The sequence below is a fragment of the Cnephaeus nilssonii genome (assembly GCF_951640355.1).
Source record: "Cnephaeus nilssonii genome assembly, chromosome: 9".
NCBI lineage: Eukaryota > Metazoa > Chordata > Mammalia > Chiroptera > Vespertilionidae > Cnephaeus > Cnephaeus nilssonii.
This window is the reverse complement of record NC_137080.1, coordinates 13,204,330-13,231,366: the sequence shown is the minus strand read 5'-3', so window position 1 is coordinate 13,231,366 and position 27,037 is coordinate 13,204,330.

The window sequence follows — 27,037 nt, the reverse complement described above, 5'->3', positions numbered from 1 at the left end:
CCCTAGGAGATTCAAATTCTGTTTCTATTATTTTTGCTACTAAATAGTTGTTTGCAGGAAGAAAGAAAAAAACGATGGTGAAATATATTATCTTGCCACCTCTGTAATTTTTTTTCTTTCTTTTTAGATGTAAACCCAGTAACTTCCATGCCAATGATTTCACCCCTCTCTCTGCTTAATAAAGCACAGCTAAAGGTAAAATTATTTGTTTTTCCTTTTCAAATACATCCAGAAAATATATTAAAATGTTATCTCTAAATAATTTCCCCTAAGGCAATGTGAAATAGACATTTTCCTGCCATTTGATGTCATTAATGGATTGACAAAAGCCACAGCATTGAATACAAGAGATAACACACACTGCACAAATGCCCAGTTCCATTTGAAGGTAGCCAACAGAAACTCTTGACAATAATAACTCAAATCAAAATGCGTTGCCTTGAAATTCCTTTTCAAAATTTTTAAAATTTCTGCCAGATTCCGCTTAATCCGCCCTTTTCTTTTCTCTTACACATTACAGACATTAAGTACTCTGCTGGCCAACTTGGTTTGAATTAATTGGCCTCATGCCTATCAGCAAATATTTGGTCTTAGCTATTGTAATTATGAAGCCGGTATAAAAATTCAGTCTGGATACTAACGTAGAAAGTTATTTCTACAACTTTTGATCGATGAATTATTGCATTTATGATTAGACTAGGTGAGATAGGGGTGGGCAGAGGTTTCCTAATTACATTGTTGCAGAAAAGTATTAGAAACCATATAATGGTCACATAGAGAGACCATTAATATTTCCTAAGTGAATTCTATGAAGGCATGTCATACTTGTTCAATCTGAAAAGTGAAGGGACAAGTCATAGCAGTTGAATGTCAAAATAACAGCTTCCCCATAAGGCACTTTGGTGTGGAAAAGTCCTGCACATATTCATCACGTACTCACATACTGTAAAATAAGTGCCTTCCTGATTCAAAATGGGTGACAGCCTTGCTACAATTTTGGCAGAAATAATTTTCTCCTATCTTTTATGGACAACTTCTGCATTATGTCAGTTCTCTTAATGAGTAGTGCAAAATGTCAAACTCTGAAAGGAAAAGAAACACATTTATATAATGTTAGCTTAGCAATGAATTCAGACTCACATGGCAAAAATATTATAACTTAAATCTAACTTACAATAGCCAAACTAGATTTTCAGAAAAGGAACTGAAATGTCTGATTGCATATTCACACGAGCAATCAGCTAGCCAGAGAGTAAAAAGATCTTTCCTAATGTCCAAAGGCATGGTGTCTGTTTCCTGAGATGTGTTCTATGCCTTAGGTCATGATAATCATGTTGCCTGCCCTGTCCCTGACCTCCTACTCCATATTACCTTTCCTGTTAGTATTTAAGTCTAAAACACACCTGCCTAAATGCCTAAAAATTACGCTAAATGCCTGCACAATACAGCTAAATGGGCTGAATGCAACCCAGCATAGAACCTTCCAAACATGTGTTTGAAATGCACTCATAGAAGTATTTTTATGCAAAAATGACAGAAAATGTAATAGAAAAGAAGCCCTCTAACAAAGCCATAGCCAGATGGTGTCCTTTATCGGGGGCCAGCTCATATTTCGGAGCTTTGGAAAATGTCACAGCTTATTGCTGCTGAGTCTAGATTTGCATCCTAAATTTGGGAAAGCCCTTCTCATGTGAATGTTATGATCCCTTTCACATTTGTCTTGTTATCTATCACTTGGAAAACACCTTCAATTTTTTGAAAAAATTTTATAAATTTTTATATAGACAATGTATGTTCATCATAGAAAAATAGGAAGCAATGAGAGAAAAATGTAAAAGTAAATTATGACTGATCATGCTATTTGTATATATTTTGCTGTGTAAGTTTCATATTATGCATTTAGATAAGTTTGTAAGAGCTTATAAAAATGAAGTTGAACTAGAGAGAATTTTTTAAAATTTTCTCATTAAACTGAAAGTTACATGTGACCATTTCTCCCATATAAAAAAATATATGCATATTTAAATTAACATTTTAAATAGTTGGGTACTATTCCACTTTAAGATTATCATATAATTTAATTACCAGGACAAAATTGTTAGCTGCTTTTTGTTTTGTTTTAGATTTCTAATAATCCTACAATAAGTATTCTTATACAAATAACTTTTTTCTCTTGTTAAAATGTTTGCTTCGAGTAAATTCTTAGTAAATCCACCAAGCCAAAGTGTATTTGTAAGTCTAATAGCACATATTACCATCATCTGTAAATGTTGCATTCATTAAAAGATTTAAAGAGATTGTAAGAGTTCTTACAGAGAAACACTAGGCCATCTCATATGGGCATATTAAAAAACAAACAGACCCCAAATTGTAGTTGCTTATGCTAAGCCACCAAATGAAGATCTAACTTAATTACATTTGGGCTCTCCCAGAAATGGAATCTTACACCAGGAATCTTAAAACCTGCTCAGCATTACTTAGACAATCTACCTGATAGACCTCTGGCAGCCCCTAGAGCAGGGCTGGGAGACCGTTTCCTGCCAAGGGCCATTTGGATATTTATAGCACCATTCGAGGGCCATACAACATTATCAACTTAAAAATTAGCCTGCTGTATTTGGCCAAACATTTACCTAACTCACGGGCCTTATACAGCCAGCGGGCCGGACATTCCCCACCACTGCCCTCGCAATAACCAATTCACCTTTTCACTAGTATCACTTCCTTGTTCCTGTTCACTTGTGCATATAAATCTTTCATTTTGTACAGAGACTCTGAGTTTCTTTCTGTTTTCTAGACTGGATGCCACCCATTTCATGAATCTTTAAATAAAGCCAAGAAGATCTTTAAAACTTACTCAGTTGAATTTTGCTTTTAACAGGCAAAGAGTGGTAACGGTTATTTTTAATTTTTTTGTTTAGTAATGTGACTAAATATTTTCACATATTTTGACTAAATATATGTATGTATTGACTGTTCATATCACTTTGTATTTCTCTATTAGAGTATTTGTCTTTTACATGTTGACTTATAGGTATTTTTATTATTACTTTTCTGCTTTACATTTTTTAATTTTGTTTTTTATTTTTATTTATTTATTTGCTGTTGTTAACCGTCACCTGAGGATATTTTCTCCATTGATTTTTTTAGAGAGAGTGGAAGGGATGGAGGGAGGGTGGGAGAGGAAGAGAGAGACAAACATCGATGTGAAAGTGACACGTACCTCCTTCAGGCACCCCAATAGGGGCCCATGGATCAAACCTGTAACCCAGGTATGTGCCCTTGACTGGGAAGTAGTTTTTATTTTATTTTATATAGTAATTTTGGTTGTGTTTTATATATTATTTATATACCCTTTCTTTTATGGTTTCTTTTTGTTCTATATGTAACTTCAGATCTTTTCACAAGCCAAGTTGATAAAATTATAAACTATGTTTTCCTCTAGGATTCATTTTTTTTTAATCAGTTATTTTAACACCTTTCGTTCTTCAGTGATTTAAGATGTACTCTTTATTATATACCAAATACCTATATTTACTTGGATGATTTCATAGACTTAGGTATTGATTGTCCACCATAATATTTGGAAGCATATTTAACGAAGTGCGTTAATGTCAACCAAAATGATCAGCTCCATAATTCAACATTTGTTGGTGAGCTGAGGTGGAAATTTTGCTGTGGGTGACATAAATATGTTGATATCTTTTAGTTGTTTAAAAATGTCAGCACATATACTAAAATTGGAACGATTCAAAGAAGATCAGTATGGCCCCTATGTAAGGATGGCAAGCATATTTGCGAAGCGTTCCATATTTTTTCTGTAATGCAGTCAACAATTAAAGTAATTAATTATTTAAAAATTTAAATAAAATGTATTTGCACTTATATCTTTGTCAATCAAAATACCATCCAGACTATGATATTGTATATCTAGTCAATTAAGCAAAACCTAGAGTTGGCTAAGGTTGAAGATCGAAAAAATATATCCAATTCACTTTGTTCATTTAATCACCCAACAATTTTTCTAACCTGTGGGAATGAAAAACAAAAATCAAAAATGAAACTAAACAAACAAATAAAAAATAAAATTTAAAAGCAATATACCCTGTCCTTGTGGGGTTTACTTTCTAAGCATATCTGTGGGTGTAAATGTGTTTTCGGCAGGAGGGTAGGGAGAACAGAAAATAAAATATAAAGTAATAGAATATGTGACTATGGAGAAAAAAAAGCAGAGCAGCAATTTGGCATGTGTGTTGGCAGGCTGTAGAGGGTGGGAGGTGCTACATTCAATATACTGGCCAGGGATCCAATGGAAAATATTCAAAATGAGGTGAAGGAACCGCCTTATAGCTGTTTGTGGGAGAATTTTGCAGGCAAAGGTAAGAGCAGATGCAAAGACTCTGGCCCCTAAATTGTCTGAAGTGGTTAAGCAAGGGGGAAAGCATTGGGAAATGAGGCCCAAGGGTTTGGTGTGTGTAGGAATTGCACCAATTGTGAAGGCTATAGGCCATGGTGAGGTTTTCACTTTAACACAGATCATCACTTAAGCATCATCTATCTATAAATATGCCTACTAATTTTGACCAATTTACATTAAGTTTTTTCAACACAAAAAAATAAGTAATTCTGTCACTGTTAAAGGCACCATCTGCAAATGTTATTCAGTAAAAATAAAAATTTTACTGATGATAAATAATGTACATCCAAATGGTTAGCATTATTTACAGTTGTGTTTTCAGCAGCTATAAGTAACGAGGCCATAAATAACTTTTTTTTCTTCCAACATAGACTGTAAATTCTTAGCCCTATCTCGAGTTTGACTTACACTTCCAAAGCTTGTTTCTTTTCAGACATATAATTTCTATTGCCTCCAATATATACTATTTTATAAAGCCACCATCTGTAATAAAACTGTCATAAGGGTGATTTTTTAACCTAATTCATAGTACCATATCATAGCTACATCATTTATTTTATATGTATTTATATTCAAAAATTAAGCCTGTGGAAATTTTAGCCCATATTTCAGTCAACTAAATTTTTCATCATGAAGATTTCCACACGTCTATGGCCTATGATAATTCTTATATTTCATATTAAATAAAACATATTTCATATATATATGCAATGACACTTTTCACTCTATTTGTTCAGCAGACATTTTGTTAATACTATAAACATGTAGGAAAATTCTTTACTGCCACTAAGAAATAATATTTTTTTTCTTGAAATAAATTATACTTTCTTTCTTATGCCCACTTTGAAACATATACAAGCAAAGACTCTCTCCAGCTTAAGAAAAAGGCGGGTCTAGTATGATGTTACATGATAGAAAGTATTACTTGAGCTTAGGGTCAGAAAGACAGAGGGGAGCACATGACAGGGACACTCTGGATCATGAGCATCACATCTGAGAGTGGGGGCTGTTATGACTCGCCAATTACTTGCATTCAGGAATGCATGTTCATTTTGCTACATCTTCCAATTTGCCAAAAATGCCAGAAATCTGTATTTTTAAATGAAATGTACCAATTAAAAATATCTGAATGAATACTTTTCAGAACATTATATAGGTTTGACAAACTATACAAGCTGTGTTCAGCTTCATAGTAACCACTTTATGATGTCCACCTCAAAGTAATATTCATTTGATAACATTTACAGGGTGAGAAATTAAAGAGAAGACAAGAAAGGCAACATCAAAAATAAAACCCAGAAGACAATTCTCTAAGTGAAGAAAGGTACAACTATAAAAAGCCCTGAATTTTAGGAACAAAATGAAAATGATAATAATAATAAAAATAAAACCTACACCCAAACACTGAACAAATATGAAGAAAAAAATAATAAAAAGCTCCCAGTGGATTGATCTCTCAACCTGGGCATGTGCCCTTGACTAGAATCGAACCCAGGACTCTTCAGTCCATAGGCCAATGCTCTATTCACTGAGCCAAATCAGCTACAGAGAGAAAGAAGCTTTTAATTTAGAATTCTATACCCAGCAAAAGCATTATTTTCAGAAAAGAGGCCTCAGGAATGTTACCCCAAAATTATTAATTCTAATGGCAAAGTCTCAACATCACTAAGCATCAGGGAAATGCAAATCAAAACTACAGTGAGATAACATCTCACACTTTTCAGAATGGTTAGTATCAAAAAAAGAAAAAGAAACAACATGTTGGCGAGGATGTGGAGAAAAGAGAACCCTTGTGCAGTGTTGGTGGGAATTTTAATTTATGTATGGAGGTTTCTCAAAAAATTAAAAATAGAACTACCTTATGATCCAGCAATCCCTCTGAGTGTATATACAACAGAAATTTAAATAAGGTCTCCAAGAGATACCTATAGTCTTATGTTTATGAAGCTTTATTCACAATAAACCAAGATATGGAAACTGCCTAAGTGTTCATCAATGGATGGCTAGATAAAAATGTAGTGGAATGGAATGGAATAGAATGGAATGGAATGAAATATTTAGCCATGAGAAAAAAGGAAATATTTCCCTTTGCGACAACATGGATGGACTTTGAGGACATTATATTAAGTCAAATAAGAAAGAGAAAGACTAATGCTGCATGGGATCTCTCATACCTGCTATATGGAATCTGAAAAAGAAGTCTAACTAGTAGAAACAGAGTACAAAAGTTGTTGCCATGGGAAAAGAGAAATAAATTGATAAAAGTATACAGAATTTCAGATGTAAGAGCAATATGGTCTGAGGATCTAATATAAAACACGGTGACTATAGTTGATGACACTGTATAGTGTAACTGGAATTTACTACAAATTAGGACTTAAATGTTTTTACACACAAAAATAGGTAAATTTGTGAGGTGATAGATTTGTTAACTAACTAGATAAGGGAACTTTTTATAATGTACAAATTTATCAAATAATGTTGTACTCTTTATCTTACAGTTTTATTGTCAATTGTGCCTCAATAAGGCTGGTGTGGTTTTTTGTTCAAAAATATAAAATATGAGAAGCAGCATTTTCACTTTAGGAGAATCCTTGTCTGAATAGAAACCTCAATTCATTTTCTAGTGCTCAAGTTTCTTAAAAACAACTTTTAAATGATGGCCTTATCAACAATTGTACTAGCGAAATGGCAATGAAGAAAAGAGAAATCCTGGTTTTAATACTTGTCTCTGGACCTTTAAAAAGGTGCTAGTTTTTGCCTGAACCAAGTGAGCTGGAAGGCCAGATAATGATATACACACATCTGCTACCTTTGTTACCACAGGTCTCAGCCTCATTGCTATGCCTGTATGAACAGTATAGATAGTGGGAACAGAATAGTTGGAGAGACATCCTTCTGCCTATAAAACTAGTATACTGCTTAGAAGTAACACTTCCATAACTAAAAGCATTCAGCTCAGCCACTTCTTTCAAATAAAGCCTAACCTCATTCCACAGACATCTATAGTTGCTCCCAAACTATATCTCAATTTTTGTTCTACAATTTTCCAAACGTTGCTTCAATTATCCTACATGTCAAAAAGATTAGTCTTCTCAGCATACTAGAACATGCCTGATACCTTCCCATGGGGCTCTTTTTGCTTTTAAACATAACTTGAGCTGAAAAGCCTTCTCTAAAATATGAGATATTACCTCATCTTCAAGACACAGTTCAAAGGCTATCACCTCGTTGAAACCTAGTATGCGAATGTACTTACAAGATTCATAACTTTAATGTGACTCTCAGCATATTGGGAGCATTTAAATGACATTCACTTTAGGAATGTGCCTCTCTCTCTCTCCCCCTCCCCACCTCTCCCTCTGTCCCTCTCTCTCTCTCTCTCACACACACACACACACACACACACACACACACCACTCCCCAGAGCAGCTTCCCCCAAAGTCCTTGCTCATCCCCTTCTTCAATGTGAGTTTATCCCAACAGTTACACAGTCTCCTTTAAGGTTTTTAACATAGAAACATAATTATTTTGCCATAATCAATGAGATAAATATGTACAAAATAAATACACATACGTGGGCTACATAGAGCTTAGTGATATTCCAAGCTCTAGGGATATAGAAATAAACAAAGTTAGTGGATACAGACTATATATATATATATATATATATATATATATATATATATACATATATATATATATATTTAGGTGATAGTCTATGACGCTAAGAGGATAAAGAGTTTCAGGGGTTACTGTTTGGGTAAAACAGTCATTGATCTCCTTTCCAAAGAGAAGATAAATGCACAAAAATCTTTTCTTCAGGCTGGTTACCTCTGTCTAGTCTATTTCCACTAAGTTATCTTTTGGTGTCGTTATTGGAAACATTTTATACTTAAACTAGAGGCTCAATGCACGAAATTCATGCAAGAGTAGCCATTCCTTCCCCCGGCTGCCGGCACCAGCTTCCCTCTGGCACCCTGGGACCCCAGCTTCCCTCGCAGCCCTGGCTTCATCTGAAAGGTCATCCGAAGGATGTCCAGTCTAATTAGCATATTACGCTTTTATTATTATAGATGCTCAGCTTAGTGTTCAATTATTAGTTTTAGAATTTTTAAAAATTAAATTTATTAGGGTGACAATGTTTAATAAAAGTATATAGGTTTCAAGTGTACAATTCTATTCAATGAGCTATTTAATTCTTGTGAAAGAAAAGAACTCCATAAAATCTAGTGTCTTTAGCATTCAAACCAGATGCCTAGTTTTTAATTTTTTTTTATTCTTTACATGCAGATTTACCTAGTGGGAACATTTTTGCTTCTATTTTTCTATCTCTGAAATCTGAAGAATCTTAAAATCATTCCCAGCCAGGGGACAGCCATGACATATTCATTGCCATGCACGTACAAACTTGTCACAGCTTTTCATATTGTCACCACTTTGAATTATGTGTACTGTTGATAGTTCATGTATTGAATTTAATTGCCATTTCATGTTAGCTTCAAAAAGATTACACTCTGCTTCTGTTTTAAAATGAAATGATGTTTTTTTTTTTATCAATAAGTGCTCAGAAACAAAACAAGCAGGGCATAAATGTGAAGGAAATATTGGAGGAATGGCGTGCTCTCATCCACACGGTCTCTCATCTCCCAGCAGGCTAGAGGGGGCTTGTTCACATGGTAGTAGCAAATGTAAAGAGAGAAAGGAGAAGTGTGGAAGTCCTCTGGAGGACCAGGCTCCCAACTGGTACAGTGTCACTTTCACCCAAGCTGGTGACAAGACCAAAGTATATATCCAAGGGGCAGGGAAGTCGACCCATCCTCTTCATAGCGAGAGTAGTGGAAGATTGAGGCTACTTTATAAGAAATCTACCCAGGATCACATACCACTGTCACAACCAAGTGCAAAAACAAGCAAACAAAAAATCTGGCAATTCCCTTTAATAAATGAAAGCAATCTCCAAAGCCCCCACATTTGAAGTGACGAACTCATGTCATGCAGGTGTTGCATAGGACTGCCATTAAGTTACATACATTGATTGGTTAGAAACTTCTCACTTTGATCAAAACCTGCATAGCTGTGGTTGGCAAGTGATTCAACTGATGCAGATAGAAGCTGAAGTTGTAGCCCATAGGCTTTCCTGACAGAATCTTGACATGCCTCAAAATTACGCTCTCAACAGTAAAACTGTAAAAGTTTTCAAGATCGAGAAAAGATTACATATGTTTTATGTTCAGGTAGCTAGAAGAGCTCTTTCAATAAACATAAATATTTTAAGTGATAAGAGCAATTTCCTATGATTTAACTGGTAGTTATTTTTTTTAGTGGTACAAAAAATAGCGACATATTTTAATTAATGATGTATTAAATTTTCTTGGGGAAAATAAAAATTAAAAAAAACACTAAAAGTATTCACCTGCTTGATCTGCTCCTAACTACCGTTGTGGATATACTCATCATATATTCAAGACATAATAAAGGTTTTGCTTTTTAGGTATGAAATTAGATAGCATACTTGCATATGGCTATTTATTTCTTCTCACATCATGGGTTCCTAAACTTCAGTGAGTTTGAGAATCACTCTGGCATTAGGCCCTTAGGGAATGGGGAGAGTGGAATCCAGGAATCTACATTTTGAACTAGTTACCAAAGTCACACCCCAGGAACCATACTTGAGAAAGTTTGACTTAGATATTTTTCCCTTAAACTAGGTGGAATATAATGTTTTAATAATGACTTTTAAAAGGTATAAAATACTAATATGAAAGGTACACATCAACTTTTCACTTACTTTCCACTTGGAGGAAATGGGATTAATGAAAAGTAAAAAGAGACGTTTTAACCGTGTGATATTTTATTTCCCTTAAAAATGATTTGTTTCAAACATTACAGGTGTAAGTCTGCCTAGTGTTTATGAATAGGACAACCCATTACCCACCCCCACCAACCTACCTACAGCCCTCATTGTATGTCCATGGTCTGTACAGTTATATGCAAAAATAATTGCAAAATGCTGTCTTTTTAAAAGATACATGTGGTATATACAATAATAGTATGGTTTTCTATTACTCTCTAGATGTTATTTAAACTTACATAATTTTTTTAATAATTAGCATTTACCAATAAATGTACTTTATTAGGTGGATCTATATGAAATTGCCAAGAATTAATCATTTTGGATCTATTGAAATAGCAATTTCATGTGGTTCTACCTAGTACATACAATGAGGGAATCTTTATCCTAGAGAGTCAAATTTTCTGATATCTTATATAATTGATATCTTGTTAAACTTGGCTTGAAACAAAAAGGATTTCCTCAAGATTCACTTGATCATATGGTTGTCATAACCCTGCACTAAATTTAATATCTAAACAAACTTTACAATTTAATATAAACATAGTGTGCAATTTGCATAAACATTGAAGACACTTTTTTTTTTTCTAACACAGAGAGAAGGCACATATTGTCTGGCGAGGCTTCATTGTTGTCACTGGATTTCTTGCATGTGTTGTAGGGAACAGATGTTCAGTATTTCTTAATGTCTGCCCATTGTAGTTACTGTATTACTAATCTTGGAGAGTTTTGAATATATGTAAACTTTACAATTTCATTCTTATATTCTTTCCTTACTGTGTGTACTTTTAATTTTTTTGTTCTGTATTTTGTTAGCCTTACTTTGTTCATTTTCCAAGAGTTCACTACTATTCACTCTGTACGTACTATGTACCAGCTCCTGTGCTGGGCACTAGGGATACAAAGTTGAATAAGAAACAGCTTTCGCAGAGCGGATGCAATGACTCTCTGTGGGCTAGTACTTCCTGCTTCACTGTAACTGGGCTCACTGTGCGGGGTGTGGCTCATTCTATGCCTGGGGGGGGCTCCCACGAGAAGTACTTATATCTCTGGTCCTCAAGCATTCTCCCTCTCTATACTGTCCTTTCACTGAGGACTTTCTGGTAGTCCTTTGGCTGTTTTCCCTTCAGACTCAATCTGTATCCACACACTGGCTGCCCAGGCTGTCAGAATGTGACTACAAAACACATTAATATGAACAAAGGACTGGGTCTATACCTACCCTGTAGGGAATGCCAAACACTGAGAGGGAGGGATGGGCCTTCTGGGGAAGTATGCCAGGAAAACAGCACAGGCTGTCTCAATGAGTGCCCTGATCACTGGGTCACTCTGAAGCAGTGACTTGCCAACTTCAATGAACCTCAGAATCACCCAGAGGCTATCAAAGCACTGATCACTGGGCCCAGCAGGGAATTTCTGGGGCAAGACTAAGAATTTGCATTCCTACTCTTCCTTGTGGGAGAACCCTTGCTGTAGAACCTCCTGAAATTGTGAAGAAGAAAGAAATAGCCACTTTTGCACTTTATGGAGATTTTTTTTTGCTTTTAAGTTTCTAGTATGAGTGATTTCCAGACTTATCTCTTTCTCTAAATCATTTTTTACAAGTATTTAAACAACTGAAAAATTTACTCAGTGCAATGAAATAAAATCAGTAGACTTCGTTTTCTGTATTAGTAAAACAGTATTAGTTGGGTTTTTGCTTTATCTGTCTGTTTGTTGTGAACTTTTCCAAAGACTATGCTCTCATTCTAAAACTTGTTGATCATTTTCATGTAAAAATTACAAAAATGTGATACAATGAAAGTGCTAAATGATAACTGAATTTTACTACTTTAGTTCTCTCTTGGGTAAACAGTAAGTAACTTTATGTGATTCTTTTAGACTTGGTGGAAGTATCTTCCTAGAACAAGGCTTCACTGAGAATATGACTTTAAAATGGAAAACTAAAAAAAGTAAGAGCAGAAGTTGCTAAAATGTTTAGGAGAAGATCATTCCATGTCCATAGAATAACCAAATGAAAATCTCTGAGACAAGAACTTGACCTAGGGGTTCAAAGACAGAGAGCTAGGGGAAGAGTTTGTAGAAGATGAAAACAGAGAAGTATGGGGGAAATTCAGATTGTGTATATTAGAAGCTACTATGATACTATTTTACTCTTAAATATGAGAAGGATTTTGAGCATGGGAGTGACATGATATGTTTAAAGAATCACTCTGGTTGTTGTTAAGCAGTGGTAAGCAGGGAGTTATTAGGAAATTATTACCAAATTCAAATTAGAAATATTGGTAGTTTGTACTAAGGGGATAGTAGGGGAGGTTGACATAAGTAGTTAGATGGCAAAGGTGAGCTGATAAGATTTGCTGACAGAGGTGGTGTGATGCAGGGGATAGAAAGAAGTCAAGGATAACTCCAAGGAAGTTGGCCTAAGGAATAAGAAAGATGGGAGCTGTTATTTCTGGGACTGTGGAGGACAACCCTACAGGAGGAGTAAGTTTGTGGGTGGAGATCTAGGTTTAGTTTGGGACATATTAGATTTAAGAATGTTTTTTAGATATCTATGTGAAGATGATGATTAAGCAGTTGTATACACAAGACTGGGGTCAGGGAAGAAGTTTAGGCTAGTGGGAGGGGGGTGGAATGTGGGTGTCTTCAGCATAGCAATGATTTTCAAAGCCAAGGGATTGGAGGGCATCAAGAGAGTCGGTGCAAATAGAAAAGATAAGAGATCCAGATGGCCACTCCCTGGGGCATGTTAGTGTTTAGCACTGTGTAAATGAGAAAGAGGGAGCAAAGGGGGGAAAGGGTGTAGTTTTGAGGTGAGAGGATAACCAGGAAAGTAAGATGTCTGGGAGACTGAGAAGGACGTGTTTCAATGGAGGGAGAGTGGTCAACTGTGAAAAATGCTGCTCATTATACAGTAAGACAAGCACTAGTTTAATGACCTGGAGATCAGTCATGCCCTCCATAAGCAATTATTAAAAAACAATTTCCTAAATCAAAGGCTAAAACTTAAAAATGCCAAACATCACTATAAAACTGATAGCTCATAGCAACTTTTAAAAGCATAATTTAATAATGCTAATTATTGAATTAAATACTTAACAAAATTTCTCAAATACTTTCCAAATGTTCAGCATCATAAAAATAGAGCCATAATTTTTAATCTCTCTTTGAAATCTATCTCTTTCTGAGCTACTACTTCTTTTTTTTAATTTCTCTAGAATAAATTTATATTTTTAATATTTTGAGTAAGGATCTTCCAGTGTTCTAGTATTATAGTCTGTGAAAATTTGTCTTTAAAAATATACCTAAGATTTTTTTCTAAAGAAATGAAAGGTCAGTGTAAGATAGCTTTTGTTGATTTTACCATTTCATTAACTCCTAAAATTTTGCTGTTAAAAGAAAACTACATTTCTAAATTAAACTATAAGAGTGACTTGTGCTGCTTTATCCCTAAAAGAAACCATTTTATGTCAAGGTACAATGATGACAAACACATATTTGTAAAGAGGTCATTAAAGATTTTCTAAGCCACTTCACAGGATGGACACACTACAAAGAGTTTAGCTATAACCCCTAATAACTAAGGGTCCTTTCTCCCAAGTTTGCTCAGAGCCGAGGGGTTTCCCAGGATACAAGACTGCCAGTGCTAATAAGGGTACAGACCTGGGCAAGCCAAATGGTTGGTAACTCACCCCCCAAATGTCACCACCTCCTCTGGGTACCTTTTCCCACCTGATTATATAACAACTAGAGGCCCAGGCACAAAATTCGTGCACTGGTAGGGTCCCTAGGGGCTGCCAGCTGCCAGCAGGTACTCCCTCCCTTCCCCCGGCCAGCCCCATCCCCTGGTCAAACTCCTGGATGACCTCCCAATTGAGGGGACAATTTGCATACTACGCTTTTATTATAGGGGATGATTAAGAAGTACTGGGTTGAGATGTGGAGGACCAGGACTTGAATACTGACTTAATCTCTTGCTTATTAAATGACTTGGGCTAATAACTTTATCCCTAGAATTAAATGAAAAACTGATTATAAATGCCAGACATCAGGTATGGCACAGAATAGATGCTCAAAAAGTGTTAGCTATTTTCATTATGGGATAAGTTGCAGTGAAAAAACTTTAATTTTTTTTTCATAAGGAAGTTAAGGCTACTTCTTCTCCTAAGCTGGAAACAAATAATGAAAACCAACTACTAAAAATTAAAATTTCAAATTTTCATTTAAATGAAATAGGAAAAAAATATAGAATTTAAATATGTAAAAGATGGAACTGAAAAACATTATTAACAGAAGTTTTAACTCTTTAGAAGTGCAGGAACTGGGAGTGAGAGGATGTTGTGGGAACAGAAATTCATTGGGGGAAAAATCAGATTTTGGAATTGAGTTGCAATACCTAATCAAGACCTAGAATCATAGAAAGGATATCATCTGATAAACTGCCTTGTTTATATATGAGGAAACAAGCTCAGATATTAACTGGTTTTTTCCAAGATATCTAATCAATTAATAATGAAGTCTAGCTTCCCAGGGGCAGTGGCCAACCAGTACTGCCTTTCTGTCCCTGCATCCTTTGTGCCTTTTAAGTTCCTGACACATAATAGGCACCAAATACATATATGTTGACTCACTCACTCACTGACAGAATCAACTAATAAATAACTGAATAAATCAGTGAGTGAATAAATGAATAAGCGCATGATAGAAACGAGAAGAAAACAAGGGTTTCTCTATTTTCAGCCCAGAGTTTCCCTTTTATTTATTTTTTTAATATATCTTATTGATTTTTTACAGAGAGGAAGGGAGAGGGAGAGAGAGTTAGAAACATCGATGAGAGAGAAACATCAATCAGCTGCCTCCTGCACACCCCACTACTGGGGATGTGCCCGCAACCAAGGTACATGCCCTTGACCGGATTCGAACCTGGGACCCTTGAGTCCGCAGGCCGACGCTCTATCCACTGAGCCAAACCGGTTAGGGCCAGAGTTTTCCATTTTATCCCTACTCTGTACCCAACATTGACTCCAAACTCATTTTTTAATATGTTTCTGCTTTATTTCTCTCCACACTTCTCTTGAGTCAGGGTACAGAACACAAAGAGTAGTGTGAAAATAAACACATTTAGCAGGAGATAGGCTTTCTACTACGAACGGAGGGTAACACTGAAAAACATATTTGCTAGAGTGCTGGTATATGAAAGAAAAACTGTTCAAATAAGTTTGGGATTCACTGACAAGACGGACCCCCCACTGTGTTGATTTACTTTAACAAATGTCTCATGTAGCTACTAGATTCAGTCCATTCATCTAGTCCTCCCTAGCTATGCTCAACACAGACTCTTTTTAAAGAAAAAGATTTCTGTGCAAACCCCCTGCATGATTTTTCCTCGGTTTAAAAGGGCTTATTAATGGAAGAGTAAATTTAGAAATCAGTTCTCTGTACTGGATAAAAGCCTACACTATAAGCCAAAGGCAGCTTCATTCTTCAGTGTACCTAAGTATACCTGTGTGGATTGAAAAAGTTGAGAGTGAATTACTACTGCTCATGCAGAAGAGAGAAAAATTAAATGGGAGGCTTTTTAAAGAAAATGGAAAGTAATAGAAACACCAGATTTACAAAGTTGTTGTTCTGCTTCAGACATTCTTTAGTGACTCTTAAGTCTTAAAGCAAAGATCCCCCTAATGGAGTCAGAGATGTTTCCATTTCAATTTGTAAGTCCATGCTGCACTGTTGGGGGGTGGGGAGGGGGTAGAGGAATGGTTATCTGTAAAAGTTGTTTTCTTCTTTCCCAGATTTTTCTCCCTGTAAATCTTGACCCCAATGTCCAGTTTTACAAATTTCTGTAAACAGTAAAGTACTATACAGATCATTCTTGTCCATGTCACACACACACACACACACACACACACACACACACACACACACACAATGGAAGAGAAGCTTCATACACAAAGCTGATACCCAATTAAAGTAAGAAAATCAAAAAGGGCTTTTATTTCTTTTTCGCATTTCATGAATCATCATGAGGCCCAATAGGTTTCTCTGATACAGCTTGCATTTTGTATATAGAGTGCTCAGTGTTTTGTGTGTGTGTGTGTGTGTGTGTGTGTGTGTGTGTGTGTGTGTGTGTGTTTTATCATTGCCAACATGCAGGCAACCAATTTTTTTTCAATCATCCTAAAATCAATTGTTCTATAAAGGAATGATATTCTACCAAAAGACATGAGAATGCCAATATCAAAAATGCCAAGAATGTCATGAAATACCTTAATGCATGTTCATTTGCAGTCAGAACCATTGCTGGAGGTCAGGTGAGAACCAAGCTAGTCAACTGGAGACAGCTGATTTGTGTAAAAATTATCAGGAATTTGGGAAATTTCTATAATAGTAGACTCAGGGGATCAAGCAAGGTGGTGAGTGGGCACTTGTGAGATAATTAGTGGAGTTAATGGGATGTTTAATCAGATGACATGGGTTCCAATTCCACTTCTAACACTTTCTGGCTGTGTCACCTTAAACATGTGTCATAGCTTTTTCTGGGCCTCACTTTCTTCATCTGTTAAGATTATTGTGAAGAATAAAAAAAGATAAATGAATATAAAGAACTCTTTATAGTGCTGCTATATAGAACCTATATATAAAAGCCTACTATGCAAATTGTCCCTTCGGGAGTTCGACCAGGAGACCAGGAGTTTGATCACTCGCTATGACATGCACTGACCATCAGTGGGTGGTGAGGAATGAAGGGAGGCCCTGGCCAGCAACCGGAAGGCGCTGATAGGCCCTGATCATCGACTAGGCCTAGGGACCCTACCTGTGTACTAATTTCATGCATTGGGCCTCTAGTACAATTATAAAATGTTAGACATTATGTTGAAGTTAATGTGCTGCTGGTGGTGGGTTGTCTTTTACAAATTAGATGCTCAAAATATCTTCTATTAGTGCTGAAAAAATATTCTCTGAAATTCTCATAATAGTAAGTTAAATATTAAAGTCAATTACCCTATATAATAAAAGGGTAATATGCAAATTGACCGAATGGCGGAACAACCAGTAGCTATGACGCACATCAACCACCAGGGGCAGACACTCAATGCAGGAGCTGCCCCCTGGTGATCAGTGCACTCCCACAGCGGGAGCGCTGCTCAGCCACAAGCCGGGCTCAAGGCTGGTGAGTGCAGCGGCAGTGGCGGGAGCCTCTCCCATCTCCACAGCAACTCTAAGGATGTCCGCTAGTTTGGCATGCCCCAAGGGCTCCTGGACTGCTAAAGGGTGCAGGGTGGGCTGAGGGGACCTGCCTTCCCCTCCCCTTCCACCCTTAGTGCACTAATGTCATGCACTAGAAGGCTTTGCCAGAATATCTCCAAAGGTTTTCGACTGATTCAGGTAGAATGCATGCTGGACAGTAGGATAGGCAGGCATTTGGAGGTCTCCAATGATTAGAGTTCATCTTCCTATCACTGGTTAGATTGAAAGGTAAGAGTGTGAAGAAAGAGGAGAAACTGAGGAAGTAATCACAGTCCTACTAAAAGTTTAGCCTAAGGGCTTCTCTGAATGTAACTCCTCATTCCTATGCTGTCAAGACCCAGTGATTCAACACATTTACACTGAGAGCTTACTTTGTCTCAGGCTCTATGCTAGATTCTGAGAATAAGACATGCTCCTTGTTCCCCAGGAGTTCACCAGATATCAGTATGATTCACCTCGGCTTCCAGGAACATTGGGAGGGTGAGTGTGAATGAGACAATAAATCAAAGGCAGTGAGTTGTGCTGAGGAGGCCTACTGGTGGTTAATAAAGTTTCTCAGCATGGGTATAATTATGAAGCAAATACAGGCCTATGGTAGCACTTCTCACACATTTTAATTGCCAGCTTCCTTGTCCATCTGCCCCACTGGATTCTGGGCCCCTGGAAGACCTGGCCTATGCTTGTTCATCATAGCTTCCCAGAATCTAGAATAGTGTGTGACTGTAAGAAAATGTTTGTGCAACTGAATTATTTTGCAGTTTCTGGGATGAGCCCAATCTGAATAAGTATGATTTACTTTACTTTCTTAGGATTAGAATGATCGCAGGCTTTGTTATAGAACAAAGATTCAACCCAGTAAATTTGAAGATCTAATTGTCTTTATTAAGTGATTTATGAATCAGAAAGCATCCCATCTAGCAAGTACAGAGGAGCCCCCATGCCCCAAACTATAGCTGCCCAATATAGAAGGCTTTTATAGGCAGATAATAGGCAGGACAAGAAAGTTATTAGCAAAAGAAAAGAAATAATTGTTTCAGCAAGGAACAGACCAATGAAGGTTACATTCCTGGAGAAACAACAATTAAGTCAGGTCTTAGGTTTGGCTTAGCACAAATGACTCCATTTATGGTTTTCTCTTTTACCACTTTAGCATGACAGTGTCCAGTGATAGAATTGTGAAGAATGATATTGATAATGAAGTAAGAATTAATAACTATTTTGTCAACCTAAGCTGGAAGAAATCTATGGGTAAGGAAGGAAACAGGAAACCAACTAAATTTGAAAACAGGTTTATTATTACCTTGCAATTAAAATATGAGTGTCCGTATAGGATGTGTAAGCTCATTTGGAATGCAAAGCAATACAGGAGAACATGTCAGAACTTCTTTCTCACTGGTTGTGTAATTAAAACAAATGAGTTTGCATTCAGACAAAGCTTGCTTAAGTTATTTCAGAAGGTTCTACTAAGAAGAGAAATGGATATGTTATTGTTTTTCAAGCACTAGAAGATATGAAGTGAGCATGCAGCTTTTCCTCAGTGATGATTGTTTTCTTAATAAAAGACCAAGGTTAAGAAAACAAAAGAAGATGAATGTAGTGAAAAGCTGAAAATTGGACAAACACAGATTTTCATTTTAAAAATCTTTTGGGCAGTACACTCTCTTTTCAACACCAACTTGTATACGTGGTTAATTATTAACCAATACAAAGTAAGAAAAAAGTTATTCTCTCCCACCACTAGCTAAACATAACACTCTGGAGGTTGTGCCCTTATCCACAAATCTTCTCCTAGGAACTTAGGTTTTTGTGGAGTACTTGTCCAAGTGGCAAAAGCAAAGGAATCCCAGAGGGGCCTGAGACTTCTTAGGAAAGAATATCAAAAGAATATGCCAAAAGAAATAAAGCCACAGGCCATAAATTCCAAAGAACTAACCAGACTTCTGAGTAATCAGGAATCTGATTAAAAGCCACGTGTTACATGAGTTACAGAAAAGCATGACCAGCTACACACCTGGCTGCTTCCCTGAGACCCCACCCACCAACCTGCAGGCCCACTAGAGCCATTTCCAGTGCTTCATGCTTTATGCCTCATGCTTCAGACTTTCCTAAAATCTCTAAAGCAAGCAGTGTCTGGCCTCTGTGAACCCTATCTCTCTTGCTAAGTGTTTCCAGGCCAGGCACGAGTGGTAGCAGGACTTGATTCTCACTTTGGCCTCTCCAGAGCACCTCCAAGGCCAATATAAGTAGGAGCCATCTGCAGATTGCTCTGTAGCTCATGCTGGGTTACCCCAGGCCGGGCACAGGTAATGGCTGACCTTGTACCTCCTGGGAGGCCCCAAAGCCAGTGCACCCAGTAGATAGCTTCAGATCATGCTAGATTACAACCATGAGTGAAACTCTCAAGGTGCAGATTGGTGAGCACCAAAGCCCCACTGAAGCTCCATAGGGTCAAATCCTGAACAGCAGCAATTCTGCTGTAGTCACAACTGGTTGGCCTAGGGGTCCATCCCTCCCAGTTACATCAACAACAATCAAAGCTCAGTTACAACAGGGTTGTGCACACAGCCCACACAGAGGCACGCCTGAAGCGCCCAGCTCAAGTGACTGGGGAAGCTGCACCACTGGTCTCTACAGGGCATCTACTATACAAGGCCACTCTACCAATTCCAGGAGACATAGCAGCTCTACCTAATACATAGAAACAAACACAGGCAAGCAGCCAAAATGAAACAGGTTTCAAATAAAAGTACAGGAGAAATCTCCAGAAAAAGAACTACATGAAATGGAGGCATCTCTCAGATGATTGGTGACTTTGAGCATGTTTTCATATGTCTCTTGGCCTTCCTTATCTCCTCTTTAGAAAAGTATCTATTTAGGTCCGTTGCCCATTTTTTTTTATTATTGAATTGTTTATCTTCCTTTTGTTAAGTTGTATGAGTTCCCTATAAATGCTTTTGATTAAACCCTTATCAGAGATAACATTGGCAAATATGTTCTCCCATGCAGTGGGCTTTCTTGTTGTTTTCTTTTGCTGTACAGAAGCTTTTTATTTTTATGTAGTCCCATTTGTTCATTTCTCTTTAGTTTCCATTGCCCTAGGTGCTGTATCGATGAAGATATTGCTTCAGCATATGTCTGAGATTTTGCTGCCTGTGGATTTCTCCAAGATTTTTATCGTTTCCCGTCTTATATTTAAGTCCTTTATCCATTTTGAGTTTATGCTTGTGTATGGTGTAAGTTGGTGGTCTAGTTTCATTTTTTTGGATTTATCTGTCCAATTTTCCCAACACCATTTATTGAAGAGACTGTCTCGACTCCATTGTATGCTCATGCCTCTTTTGTCAAATATTATTTGAGCATAGTGGTTTGGGTCAATTTCTAGGTTCTCTATTCTATTCCATTGGTCTATATGTCTGTTATTGTGCCAGTACCAGGCAGTTTTAAGAACAGTGTTTTTGTAATACAGCTTGATATCTGGTACTGAGATTCCTCCTACTTTGTTCTTCTTTCTCAGGATTGCTGCAGCTATTCTGGGTCTTTTTTTTTTTTTATTCCAGATGAATTTTTGGAGAGTTTGTTGTAGGTCTGTGAAATATGCCATTGGTATTTTAATGGGGAGTGCATTGAATATATAGATTTCTCTGGGTAGTATGGACATTTTAACGATGTTGGTTCTACCAATCCATGAACATGGTATGTTCTTCTATCTGTTTATGTCTTCCTCTAGCTCTTTTTTCAGTGTCCTGTAGTTTTCTGAGTACAGGTCTTTTACCTCCTTAGTTAATTTTATTCCTAGAGAATTAGGTACCATCTCAAACCTGTCAGAATGGCTATCATCAACAAGTCAACAAATGACAAGTGCTGGCGAGGATGCGGAGAAAAGGGAACCCTCATGCACTGTTGGTGGGAATGCCGATTGTACAGCCACTGTGGATAACAGTGTGGAGTTTCATAAAAAAATTAAAAATGGAACTCCAATTTGACCCAGTGATCCTACTTCTAGGAATATATCCCAAGAAATTAGAAACACCAATCAGAAAGGATATATGCACTCCTATGTTCATAGCCGCACAATTTACAATAGCTAAGATTTGGAAAGCCTAACCGCCCAACAGCAGATGAGTGGATTAAAAACTGTGATACATCTACACAATGGAATACTACACTGCTGTAAAAAGGAAGGAACTCCTACCATTTACAACAGCATGGATGGAGCTGGAGAGCATTATGCTAAGTGAAATAAGTCAGTCATAGAAAGATAAATATCACATGATTTTACTCATTTGTGGATTATAATGAACAACATAAACTGATGAACAAAAACATATCCAGAGATGCATTGATCAGATGTTCCAACCTCAGAGGGAAGGTAGGGGAGGGTGGGGGTAAGTGGGAGAGATCAACCAAAGGACTTGTATGCATGCATATAAACATAACCAATGGACACAGACACCAGGGGGGTGAGGGCATAAAGGGAGTGGGGTATGGGGGGATAAGGACACATATGCAATACCTTAATCAATAAATAAATAAAAATAAGTGAAATGGAGGCAAATAAACTACTAGATACAGAGTTCAAAACAATGGTTATAAGGATGCTCAAGGAACTTACTTAGAACTTCAACAGCATGCAAAGGGACATAAACCATAAAAAAAAAAGCAGTCAGAAATAAAAGATATACTAACTGAAATGAAGAAGAATTAACAGTAGAGTAGACAAAGCCAAAAATCAAATCAGAAATTTGGAATATAAGGAAGAAAAAAAAATACCCAGTCACAACAGCAAATAGAAAAAAGAATTTTAAAATATGAAGATAATGTAAAGAGCCTCTGGGACAACTTCAAGTATACCAACTTTCACATCATGAGGGTACCAGAAGGAAAAAAGAGAGAGTAAGAACTTGAAAACCTACTTGAAAGAAATAATGATAGAAAACTTCCCTAATCTGGTAAAAGAAATCCTATATAATAAAAGGCTAATATGCAAATTGACCAAACGGCAAAATAACTGGTCACTGTGGCGTGCACTGACCACCAAGGGGCAGACACTCAACGCAGGAGCTGCCCCCTGGTGATCAGTGTGCTCCCACAGGGGGAGCACCACTCAGCCAGAAGCTGGGCTCAAGGCTGGCGAGCGCAGCGGTGGTGGCAAGAGCCTCTCCTGCCTCCACTGCAAAGCTAAGGATGTCTGACTGATGGCTTTAGCCCGCTCCCCACATGAACTTCGTGTACCAGGCCTCTATAAACATATAAGTCTAGGAGGTGCAGAGAGTCCCAAACAAGATGAAACAAAGAGGTCATAATAAAATAATAATAATAATAATAATAATAATAATAATAAATTCTAAAAATTACCCAAACAGCAAGTTATTACATGTTTCAATGACAGAATGTCAAAGTATATACAGGATTTGGGAGATATCAAAAATTATGAAATATGAAACATTTAATCATTCCGCAAGTATTTTAATAGGCGAGAAGGCAAGGTGCCAGAGGAAACTTAGATTGAGGCCTTGACCTAATCCATCATGGGAGCTTACTTTATATTTCATTCACTTCCTCTAGAGGCAAAGACTGTATTTATCTATAATGGGATGCTAACAAATGCAAATGTTGCAAAACCATAAAATAATGCTTTGCTAAGACATCATAAGATAGCTCCTAAAGGAGAAAGCAAAGACAGAGATAAACTAATTTGAGTTCAAGGAAACTTGTACTTTAGCACTTGTCTCATTCTTAAGAGATGTAAAATAAAACAAATAGGGTTGATATTAAAACAAGGGATTCAGGTTAGATATCAAGAAAAATTTTCAAGTGATAAAGCAGTATAAATCAGAAAAGTAGTTAGCATATTCTGAGGTTGAATTTGTGCTCCTTTATATACAACAATCATATTTTTAGTATAAGAATGGCAAAGTGCAATGTACTCCTTAGAATAGTTGTTTTTAAAAAACAGTGCATAGATCTGTATGCGTTATGGAGTTTTGTTTATTTATTTATCTTTCTGGGGGGTAGATAAATAGAGATCTATATAGGTATATTCGGTCAGAAAATAGGAGGGAAGGAAGGAAGAAGGGAGGACGAGATGGTTTGGGATTATTTTATAAGAATGATTGACCTACCTTTTCCTGGGGACCTGCTGAATGTCTTATTTATGCTATATTGTTTAAAGGACACAAGTACCTCTGAAGTATATCTTAGTAGTATTTACAGGTTTTATTATTTATACCTTAAAACAAGAAAACTGAGGCTAACAAAATTTAAAGTAATTGCTCAAATTCACACAGCTTAGAAGTGGCAGAGCAAGGAGGCAAATCTATGTGTCTCTCAAAAGCTCATGCCATTCCCCTGTATTTTGTTGTTTTTTGATACGATCATCCAAGCTCTTTCAAGTCATGATTTATGTGATTTACATTAATTGAGGACATTTATCTTTTTATTCCTGTAAATCTAGGAAACTCACTATCTCTCTTCCATGCTCCTATAATCATAGGAAATTGAGAAGCACCCATGTGACAGTGGTCTAGGTGAGAAATGCCTCAGTCATAAACTAAGAAAATAAGATACCAGGGGAGAGAATGGACACAATTTAGTGATTAGATTGTGTGAATTAGGAGATGGGAATAGTTAATGAAAAATAGAAATAAAGGAAAAGGAATAAGTTAAACTGAAAGATAATACTTTTTTAAAAATTGATTTTAGAGAGTAAGGGAAAGGGAGAGATAGAAACATCAATGATGAGAGAGAATCATTGATCGGCTGCTTCCTGCAGACTCCCTACCGGGGATCGAGCCCTGCAACCTGGGCATGTGCCCTGACCGGGAATCAAACATGGGACCCTTCAGTCCAGAGGCCAACGCTCTATCCACTGAGCCAAACCGGCTAGGGATGAAAAATAATACTTTTCAGTATTATACCTGACCACTTAATAGTGAGATATTTTGCTTCCTGATAATCAAATCAACTTGGATAGGGTCCAAAATGGACTTTCCTTTCAGTTTTTCATTGTAGCATAATGAGACACCAATGAATTATTTTTGTGGACCAATAAGATGTTCAAATCAGGCAAATATCTGACCTATAACATTTGTTCTTTATAAATAGTAATAATGCCATAGTTATGATTACATGTATTAAGCATAAAAAGAATTCACAGTGGATTCTACATTAATAAATTCACCATAGCATTGAAAATGTGCCTCCCACTTCCAGGAAAACCTCATACCGAATCCTGAATACTCCCTTTAAGAGAGAGAAAACATCACTAATTACAGCAGAGGGGAATTACTCCCAGGTCTACTAAGAATATTCCTGAATTTTAACTTCTCTGCAGCAGCGGACTGAGGAGACTTCAAGTAGCACCTCATTTAAAAATGTAATCTACACAATGGCTACAGTGAATGCTTATAAGAATTGAAAATCCAACATCTAGCCAAGGATATGATACCTCATCTGTTATATATAAAATTCTCTGTATTTTATGAATGCAGAAAAATTATAATAAAAAGCATTTTTAGGAAAATCTAAGACAATCCACTGATTTTAAAATTCAGCATAACTTGTCACTTGTTGGTCATATCGTCAAGATTATAGACTTTAACTGCATAGCCCTCAAAAGTATAATTTCTTCAGTGCTTATAAAATGTTGGCCCTTTGATAATAAATGTTATTAGAGTTCCTAGTGTCTTGCTCTCTCTTTCCACAATCTTTACTCTCAAATAAATGGTGTGAAACTCCTGAATGAAGTGCTACTGTTTTAATTGTGCCCACCAATGGGGTGATTTTCGTCTTAAATGATTCAGGTAATTATTTCATACTTGGTATGCAAAGGGGTAAAAACCTTTTTGCCTGACATTTATCACTTCAATGAACTGTCATGTGGAGCTAAGTTTTACTAAAAATATGTACAATGATGGTTTAAAATTGACATGCAATTTTCTATATGGTGGAAAAGAAAATATTTCCATTAATGTGGTTATGTACTATAGCTCACCTTTCATATATATATATATATATATATATATATATTTTACATTTAGCCCCAAACATTAAGCATATAGGCCTGTGTTCCTCTCCTTCTAGATGCAAATATAAAAAATCCCAATTCTATCTTCTTTCCTTTTGAAATATGAAATCAGTTCAATCTGTTCTCTGAACTTGCAGACATTTATTTTAAAGTCAGACTAGCATATTCCACCCCCACCACATCTAGCATACATTCTAACAGTACTTAAGTGATTTATCCACTTCCACAATTTGGATACAGAATTAAGTTCAAAAGATGGTAATCAGTGGATTATGCCCAACTTCATTTTTATTCTATCAGGTTTTTTTAAAGAATATATTTTTGTTGATTTCAGAAAGGAAGGGAGAGATAGAAACATCAATGATGACGGAGAATCACTGATAGTCTGCCTCCTGCACGCCCCCTACTGGGGATTGAGCCTGCAACTCGGGCATGTGCCCTTGATCCGAATCGAACCTTGGACTCTCCAGTTCACAGGCCAATGCTCTATCCACTGAGCCAAACCAGCAACGCCTATTCTTTCAGTTTCTTGTACAAGGTCAGTAGATTGAGATAGTGATTAAAAGTTTACAGAATAACAAAATTCTCATAAGTCCCAGAGTATGGGTCTCAGGATGAATCTAATTGAATATTCTAAATCTCATAATTTGAAACTGTGTGAAATTCAATGGGTAACGAAGCATCATAAATAGTATTAAAGTAAATTTCCTTCGTATTCTCATTGTCAAGAGAACAGTCTGAAAGTGCCCAAAATGGCTAGTCTCTCCTCTAGTGGTTAAAACTCTTACTAGATAGCATAACAAACATATTAGAAATAAATAAACAAAAAACCCTACACAATTAAGAGTGTTTAAAATAACAGCCCTATTTAATGCTCTTCACCTTGGAAAAACATAAAACAGCACCACATGATTAATGAGCATGAAATTTTTAGCTTCATGAAAACAATTTTTTTTTTTTTTTGGCATCAGTCTCAGCAATTGAAAGGAAAAAGGTTCTGTAATATGATGGTCTAGCAAAACTAAATGCTATAATTATGTAAAAATTTTTAGTATTAAAATATAAAAGTTTGCAATTTATTATAGAAGTTGTATGAAATTATTTGAGCTAACACAATGGGTACTGCAAAAATTTCATGTGTATTGCCTGACAATTGAGGTCAATATCGCTGCATACATTTAGGGAGGTGTTATATACCATTGTTCCATATATCTAATGTGTAAATAGATTGAAACCAGATGGCATAGGTGCACTCTGGTACACATTAAGATGGGGTGATTTGTCTTTAGGTAAATTAACTTCAGAATGTTATGACATATTTTATTTATACTCATAAAATACTATGAAAATTATTCTGCACAAAAATAAACCTTGGCATAAACACAGGCACATAGAACAGTGGAACTGAATAGAGAGCCCAGAAACAAATGCATATATGGTCAATTAATTTACAACAAAGGAGCCAAAAACATACAATGGAGAATTGACA